General features: G+C 31.9%; 1 long non-coding RNA gene across 1 annotated transcript; it reads right to left on the reverse strand.

The window, feature by feature from the left end:
• Nucleotides 1–1,674: 1,674 nt before the first annotated feature.
• On the reverse strand, nucleotides 1,675–5,658 carry LOC143069368 (uncharacterized). The gene is made up of 3 exons (XR_012976374.1): nucleotides 5,294–5,658; nucleotides 4,306–4,376; nucleotides 1,675–2,302 (listed from the first exon to the last, which is right to left on the reverse strand). It is a non-coding gene; the product is annotated as an uncharacterized LOC143069368 (long non-coding RNA).
• Between the last annotated feature and the right edge of the window lie 3,972 nt (nucleotides 5,659–9,630).

The following is a 9,630-nucleotide window of genomic DNA, read 5'->3' on the forward strand; positions in this document are numbered from 1 at the left end:
GAGCTTAAACATGGTTTCCAAAGGTATTATTGAGTATGTCTTTTTAATAAACATTGTCTTTTGGGCTTTCATGTCTTCTTTTTCAGATATATCACGTGCTTTGATAATACTCTTCAGTAATTTCATAACTTGGATATTTTTTTGGTATGTTATAAGTCAAACATAGATGTAAAGTTAGACTTATTTCTATTTGTGTCCATCTAATTATGAGAGCCCTTTTCAATTTATTTTAATATTCTTATGTTGTATTGTTACACCACTGTCCCAGGTTAGGACGTATGGAAATAAAAAAAACTGCATTCAAAACAGCAAGTGGTTATTTATTTATCATTTTCCCTCGGCCAAACAGTCAACATTGTGTTATAATATTAATCACTATAACAACACACACTTATGTCAATTTAAAACAACATAATGGCATATAGAAAAAGAACATTAGTCAACATGAAAGACAAGACAACAAAAAAATACCATAGCACAATAACACAATGAAGCGATGTATAAGTACTGAGTCACGTCAATACGACTATTCACTAAAAGTTATTTAATCATTTACAAAGACAAATACAAGAATAGTATGTTATAAAGGTTTAATTTGTATCATTGATTCAGTGTATTAATTTTATTAGCAAATGACGATTGCGTTTTCGTTTGATTTATGGTTTCTTTACATGAACAATATCATCTTTTAAAGTCTTCTCTAGAATACATGTGTTTTAAACAATAAATATGTCTTTTGTAGTGTTTCTCTTTGCTGTAAACAATTTTTTAGGGAACGATTCATAGTTAAATATTTGAAAATCCTCTTTATACACTTTTTGTAGCTTCCTCATTGTATCTAAAGGAACGCTTGAATAAGCCTCTTTGAAAAATATTGCCTTTTGATCCTCAAATCTTCATTTAAAGATTCATCACGTGCTTTCAAAATAGTATTTAGTAATTTTTGATGCGTAATAATCTGTGATTCATTTGATGTAAAAGGTACTGGGATTGTTTGTGAAACGAATCCTCTTATTTGTAACTTCAGCCAAACACGTTTTATTCCAGTATGGTGGTCTATACATTTATCTGAATCCATTCGATATTCAAAATAGGCTTGTACAATATCATGAATAGCGTCCGATGTATATTCTTTCTTAAAGTTATCCGCGAAATAAGGATATGATTCTGCACCAATTTCTTTAAGTATTCTAGAAACATCGTTTTCAAAATTTTCCATTTTGCCAATAAAACTGTAATGAATTTTACACGGACGGCAAATGTCATTGATTGGCATGATATGGTACTCTCTCATTCTGGATGGAGTATTAATAATACAATCAACAAACTCATTAAATGTCACGTCATGTCCACATTTTGCGATTCCTCGGCTTCGTTTAGTTATTCAAATACCAAGATCATTCCAAAAAATGGATTAGGAGAAAATAGTTTATCTACGTAGAACGAAAATACTCTTGCAAAGGGATTTCTACTTAACATCAGATGTTTTGTATTCTTCACTAATTCATATGTCTTTTGCACAGAAAACTTATGAAAGTTATTTTGTACTGTTACACTGTCATCCTTTGGTTGAAACACAAAAGGTGGTTTCCATAGATCTCTTTCTAAACACACCAATAGTCGTGTCCAAAATGTTGATGCCCCTTTTGGTACTCTACAAAACGTAACATTGTACTTTTTTAGTGGTAGAAGACTGTTTCTAAACATGTTATCAGGAATCTTCTGGTCATAAGAATAGTTGATTTTTGAACAGAGTTCTGTTACTCCGTTTCCTTGAGATATCTCATTTTCCTTCGTCACGGTTGTAAAACTCTATCAAAAAGGTTTAGATTGTAAATGTTGTCAATAAATGAACTTAACAAAAATATATTTCACTTTACAGAATCTATCTGTAGGAGTTTCAGTACAGTTAATTAATTAATTAATCTCTTGAAGATTTCAACCGATAAAAGCTGAAGGGCTACATTCGGCCAAAGCTATCTACAATGAAGCAAGTAGTGTTGCTTTATTATATAGTGTTGTGTATGATTTACATTGACTACTTAATTCTTTTCTCTTTTTATTCTTTGTGGAATTCTTTTTTTTTTAAATTTCAACTCATCTTCCCACTTATTATAGGTATAATAAAATCTTTAGATTGATTACAGTTGATTTGTACACAGGGCCGAAGTGAATCGGTGATTTTAAAATACATAGAAAATCATCAGTATTTCGAACAGTTTAACTCTTCGTAAATTAAAAGCGGAAGACAGCAAAGAGACATTCAAACTCATAAGTCGAAATAAACCTCCCTACGCCATGGCTAAAAAAGAAAAAAAAAACCAAAACTCAAACAATGGTAAACAGTACATAACATGATAATAAAAAAACGGATAAGAATCTACATTATGTAAGCTAGTTCCAGAGCTGATATTTAAAGGGTACAAATATCATTTTACTGGTTTATTTTATAATTTGACAATAACAAACAGATTGGTGAGACTAGGGGACCCTGTCCGACTTTGTTTTTGAATCGGACAAAATTGAGTATTTAGGTCCTTGATGGGTGCAAATAGGGAAACGTTTTACTCTCTATCACTTCAATATACTAAATGTCATTCATTTATGAACAAGTTGCATGTCCCAAATCAGGAGCCTCTGGCCTTTATTAGTCTTGCATGTTTTGTTTTTTTTAATTTTAGTTCATTTATATATTTTGGAGTTTAGTATGACGTCCATGTTAACTGTAGGGACCAGCTGTGGCTTACTCCTGGTGCTCAATTTTCTCGCTGCGTTAAAGACCCATTGATGGCCTTCGAATGTTTTATGCTCTCTGGTCGGTTGTTGTCTTTTTGACCCATTCCCTTATTTCCATACTCAAGAATTTTATGTTGAATTTGTTCGGAAAACTTTTTAATAGCATTTAGGACCATTGTGTTGGTATATTGATCTTACACTTGAAAAAAAGAAGTATTTAGATTCATAGATTTAATTATTTCAATACTTCAGTATAGAAATGTCAATCAGTAAGTAAAAATTGATTTACGATCAATTAGACTACTTGCTTAGTGTAAACGACCAGTAGTGTACTTCAGCAAATTATAAAAAAAAACGATCACTGAATGACTTGCACAGACAACCATCAAAGGAAACGAAAAATCATGGATCAAAATTGAAGTCTTGTCTACTAAAAACATGACTACGATTTACTCATTTTTATTATGTTTTACATGTCAAGGGCAGGTAAATATAGATGCCTCTTAAATTATTCGTAAGTTGTGGTTTGCGAGAGCACAAAGAGTGCGATAAGAATCTTTTAAGAGCGTTTAAAGAATCATTCGAACTCTTTCTTTATTTTAGTATCGTTAAAGATCTAGATAACCACCCTTAAAGATATTCTTATTATATGTACTTTTCCTCATGTGCTAGTATTCTTTTAAATAATCGTGAGCGTTTCTCTTTCTTGAATCAATCAAGCAATCAATTAATAACTTGTTCATTGACTGATATCGTTTAAACAACCCCCGGGAAATCTTAGATTAGAACAAAAAATTGGAACACATCTACTAAATTTCTTGCGTTCCGGTTGCACTTCAGTATGGCTACAATGAAGGAATTTCATGAGATAGTCTTAACCTTTATACAAAAGAGGTGCAGGATACTCAAAGGACATTCAAACTTATAAGTCGAACATAAACTAACAACGCCATGGAAGAAAAAAGACCAAAAACTTAAAGACCAGCAACAGCATACAAAAGTCAACACATGAAAAATAAAAAGAAGCTAGCATTATCTTTTCACTTCATTTTTCGCTATATGGATGGTGTCCTCTCACTTAATAGTTTTTTGACCATTTTGTATGAATATATTCCACCAATCTTGTAATAAATGATACAACAGATACATTTACTACATTGGTTAGAGGAATAGAGATCTCAAAAACCATGTTGAGCCCCCCTAAATATTGCGCCTGTCCCAAGTCAGGAGCCTCTAGCCTTTGTTAGTCTTGTATGATTTTAAATTTTAGTTCTTGTGTATAATTCGGAGTTTAGTATGACGTCCATTATCACTGAACTAGTATACAAATGGTTTAGGAGCCAGCTGAAAGTGCGGGAGTTTCTCGCTGCATTGAAGACCCATTGGTGGCCTTCGGCTGTTGTCTGCTCCATGGTCGGGTTTTTGTCTCTTTGACACATTCCCCATTTCCATTTTCATTTTTATTTAAGTGATGACAATGGTTCATTCTCCAACTTATGGGTTTACTGGTAGGGAATTTAGCAAATTATACACAAAGTTTCCAGATAAAAATGAATTGTTCGAACTTACCAACACATCATTGTGTTGTTGATGGTTTAAACTGCGTAAGTGTTTTTTCAGAAGCCATTCAACATTTGTTTCTGAAACGATGATGTGAAAATGCAAAGTAAATTTAAACATTCATATTTTATGGTAAACAACAGGAATTAATCACTTCTTTCAATTGAAAGTGTTTTTTTTTTATTCGTAAATGAACTATATATTCATCATTCAAGGTTTTGAAATTTTACAGAAAAATGTATGGTATGCACTTATATTTGGACATCTTTCAACAAATGTTGATATACCTTATCACTTTGTCTATCACAAATGCATGTATTTAAAAAAAAAACAAAAAACATACTGAATGACACACAAATTGCAACTATTAAAGATGTGAAATTAGTTTTTTAATTTGTTAGATGAATAGATAACTTTCAGATAGTCCCCTCCTCAAAAATTTAAATTTGGACTGAATAATTTTGTTCTACCCGTTAAATTGAATAGTAGATATCAAAATTTGGCATGAAATATATGAAATTTTTTTTAAAAAGCAAGAACTTATCAAGATGCAGCCTACAACTGACCAAAATTTTGATCATTGAAAAATCCGCGCTTGGTTAAATAGAAAAGTGTAGCACTAACTTATTAAAGTGAGTTTACAGTTAGCGTCAGGCAGTATCACAATATCAAAGTTTTTATGAGCTGTAACATTAGAACTAGAAACAATATAGGCTATAAAGTAAATAGATTATTACCTACACGTATTTACATGAACATGGTGGGATTAGCCCAAATATAGACTTTTGAATTTGGTGCAAATGACTGTCATTGGTCCAAACATAACACTTATTTTACATCACTTATCCAATTGTGCATCTCTCAGACATCAGGCTATTATTCTCGATTCTTTCCAACAGTTGAAGATTTACATTTTAACAAAACAGTGTAAAAAGGTCCCATATTTTATCGAAATAAAAGTTACAAACATGTCAAAATAAAGTAAAGTATGTTTTACCTTTTGTTTGAAAATTCATATAAATAACCAAAACCGTATACGTAACAAATCCAAAAGCAGTGACTCTTCCAAATCTCCCAACTGCTTTCATTTTTCTGAAAGAAGGACATTCGCAACACAACATAGTATTACTGTAATCAATATCCTCTCAAATAATTATATTTATCTTACCTACTATGCATTTCTAGGAATATAATTGGTTAAAACAGTCCGCGTGGAGATCGTGTATATTTCCTATTATATTCCATATTAGATTAAAAGGAAGGCGGGGCTTATTTCATACACGGTTAGTAGTGGTGTTACGTCCATTTATAAACAAAAAAACGGTATTGAGAAAAAATCTTAAACGTTTCGAAGAAATTGATGATTAATCATCATTTAAACCTAACAAGTTGTTATTGTTGGCATCTGTTTTTGTAGGATCAATGGAAGAAGTTTCTTAATGCTAACCGTATTGAAGACCTGCTCATTTTGATAGGTCACTAGTCTAAATTTCACACGTTAAGAGAGTCGGTAAGATAAATTCGTTAAATAGTGTGCTAGTGACGTAATATGGTATATATGGGGTCAGTAAATTCCATATGGGGATTCGAGCTTCGTTCGCTCTCATCCCATAGGGAATTTACTGACCCCATGTCTACTGTATTAGGTCACTAGCACAGTATGTAACTAATAGTATTTCTCTTTCGTTCAATCGTTCGTAAAATAAAATGCAGAATTGAATATTATTCTATTCCTTTGCCCCATCAAAATTGCTTAAATAATTTGTGTTATGAAAAAGTTATAATTCTTCTTTCTTGTATCAATTCACTTAAGGTTTGTTTGTTACTCTTGTTATCATATTTGGCATTTCCACAACCATCTTGAAAGTAAATGAATATTCTTAGCAAATGATGAATAAAGATGAATTAAAAATATCAATTTACTTACCTTTAATTACCTTACTTCAGCAAGAAATGCGACAGAATATTTAGTTGATGTTTGTAGATCTCACTTCAGTTTTACTGCATTATTTACTACATGCGATAAAACAATCGATACGGAAATCGAAGAAATTTACAAATGTCTATTAAAGGTTAATCTATCGCTAAGTGAAAATGATTAGCTCGTGTTGTAAAATAAAGCATGTTAAAACTACTACCTCAACCAGTATTTATAAATTAAATCGAAATTTTTCTCGATGCATAACTTTTGTTTATTTTTTCATCTTCTTTGAATGTATTTTATTACCGTTAATATCATTGTGAACAGCTATTATTTTTCCTGTAATAATCATTAGATATAGAAATTGGATGTAAGGGACGAAAGAATGTTTTACATACAACGCATATATCATGTAGAATAGTCCTATGACGACCCTGATTATGACTTTTTTATGACACCTTTCATTCACAGTCTTAGATGTATCCTAGGATGATCCAGGGTAGGACATACATGTCGTTAGATATTTTTTCGAACATGACTTATGGTACTTTCAAAAACTAAACCCTTCGACTTTGCTAACTCGCTTTAACGACTAAACTAATTCATTGACATACATATTTTCCTCGTAATCACGACTAAGTCACCTCGTTGTAACGATTTAGATAACTTGTTGTAAAGACTTGGTCACTCGTTAAGACGACATAACTTAATCGTTAGTTCTCAAAGGTACCAGGGTTATAATTTTATACGCCAGACGCGCGTTTCGTCTACATAAGACTCACCAGTGACGCTGAGATCAAAAAAGTTTGAAAGCCAAAACAAATACAAAGTTGAAGAGCATTGAGGACCAAAAATTCCAAAATAAGATACTTCGCCTCAGAAATAGTTGGTATCTCTGGAACAAAGAAACTTGCCATTGTTGTTTGTGAAATCAAGATAAAGGTTGTTTATGGATTTAACAGAGGAAAACATTCAAGTGAAGTAATCATCGAAATGAAGACACATCTGAACAAAACAGGTTATGGTCCTAAGCCATGTCGATATAAAACACATTCAAACAAAACAGGATTATGGTCCAAAGTCATGTCGATATAAAACATATTCAAACAAAACAGTTTATGGTCCAAAGCCATGTCGATATAAAACAGATACGAACAAAACAGGTTATGGTCCAAAGCCATGTCGATATAAAACACATTCGAACAAAACAGGTTATGGTCCAAAGTCATGTCGATATAAAACACATTCAAACAAAACAGTTTATGGTCCAAAGCCATGTCGATATAAAACAGATACGAACAAAACAGGTTATGGTCCAAAGCCATGTCGATATAAAACACATTCGAACAAAACAGGTTATGGTCCAAAGTCATGTCGATATAAAACACATTCGAATAAAACAGGTTCTGGTCCAAAGCCATGTCGATATAAAACACATTCGAACAAAACAGGTTATGGTCCAAAGCCATGTCAATATAAAACACATTCGAACAAAACAGGTTATGGTCCAAAGCCATGTCAATATAAAACAGATACAAACAAAACAGGTTATGGTCCAAAGCCATGTCAATATAAAACAGATACAAACAAAACAGGTTATGGTCCAAAGCCATGTCAATATAAAACAGATACAAACAAAACAGGTTGTGGTCCAAAGCCATGTCAATATAAAACAGATACAAACAAAACAGGTTATGGTCCAAAGCCATGTCGATATAAAACAGATACAAACAAAACAGGTTATGGTCCAAAGCCATGTCGATATAAACACATTCGAACAAAACAGGTTATGGTCCAAAGCCATGTCGATATAAAACACATTCGAACAAAGCAGGTTATGATCCCAAGCCATGTCGATAATGATTGGCAATTGAAATTTAATTTCATTTATACAAACCTGCAAAAATACCTGCTGGAATAATTATACAATACATAATAAAATAATACACACGCTAAAACATTATAAATGTATGAATAATAATTTACTTACTTTTATCTAAATGGAACTACTAATCATTTTATAATTCCAAATATATTTATGTCTGGTGTTTAGAATGTGTATAGAAATATTATATTTTGACCCTCAACTTTAAAAAAGGAATTATTAATTTTTCAAATGACATAATAAAAAACAATATTGTTGCCTCATTTAAAACCTTCTATTTACAAATGTGCACATGGATATCTTGTTATACATCTCTTTTGTGTTAAATAAAGGCAACAGTAGAATTACGCTGTTCAATAGTCATACATCAATTTAACTGAAACAAAGCCGGGTTATTACCAAAACCGAAGAAACACATCAACTATAAGAGGAAAACAACGGAACACAGAAACACTAATTGCTACGAAAAACCAAAAGCCAACAAACTTAGAAACACATTAACACATAGGATTTTATGGACATATATATAAGTGTCTAAGAATGTAACTTTAACACACTAATGAGTGTTATAAAATTAGTTTTTTTGTAAAATTCATTAGTGTGTTAAAGTTACATTCTTAGACACTTATATAATTTAATTTAGTAACTGCATCAGTTTATTTACAAACTGATCCACACCTAGATAGATTGAATGTTGATTGTTGCTATTTTTAGACACTATATATATATATGTATGTTTTGCCATCCGTATTATCTGTCTGATCTCTCAATGCTCTGTTTTGATTTAGTAAGAATTTTAATGTCTTTTTGGTACTTGTCAAATAAAATAATACGTTTTGATGCGTACATTTTGTTGATGTAGTAAATAGACAATTTCATTCTTTTTCTCTCCTCAAAATACATCTACTTGAATTGATGTGCTTAGCGTTCTTTCTTTGAACCTGAAGTACAGCCGTTCTATATAATTAATTAATGTTACGAACAGCTACCTTCAAAGTTACGTACGGCTTCTTGTTTTTTTTTTAACGTCGTATAAAACCATTTTTTTTTATTTAACATTTAGCGTCAGCATTCTGACCGAACGTGGCTGTGTACTTATACATCCCACAATTAGTATTACGGCCGAACAGAAGACCAAGAGTAAAACAAATTATCCCCCGTGTCACCTTATATAATTAGAGGCGCTCTTTATTGAATGCCGTAAAATGGCCTATAATTGTTGACACGTCATTTGAACTCTGTGTGAAAGTTGATCAATTGGCTCCATAACTTTATAGAAGGGGCCACATTCAACCATACTGAAGCATAGAGATTTGGAGTTACTGATGTTATGCAATTAGCTGCTGTAACGTACGATTCCGGTAATTAATAAAGGCATCAATTAATATGGACCTCAAAATAACGAATCACAAGAATTTCCTTGTCCAATTTGGAATAATTATAGCTTAAACCGTCTCTATTTTAATGAATAAGTTCCAAGTGGGCCTCATTAGGGTCTAAGCGTGACGCGGGATTGCTGAGTTTTTGT

This window comes from Mytilus galloprovincialis, chromosome 3 (genome assembly GCF_965363235.1).
Source record: "Mytilus galloprovincialis chromosome 3, xbMytGall1.hap1.1, whole genome shotgun sequence".
Lineage (NCBI taxonomy): Eukaryota > Metazoa > Mollusca > Bivalvia > Mytilida > Mytilidae > Mytilus > Mytilus galloprovincialis.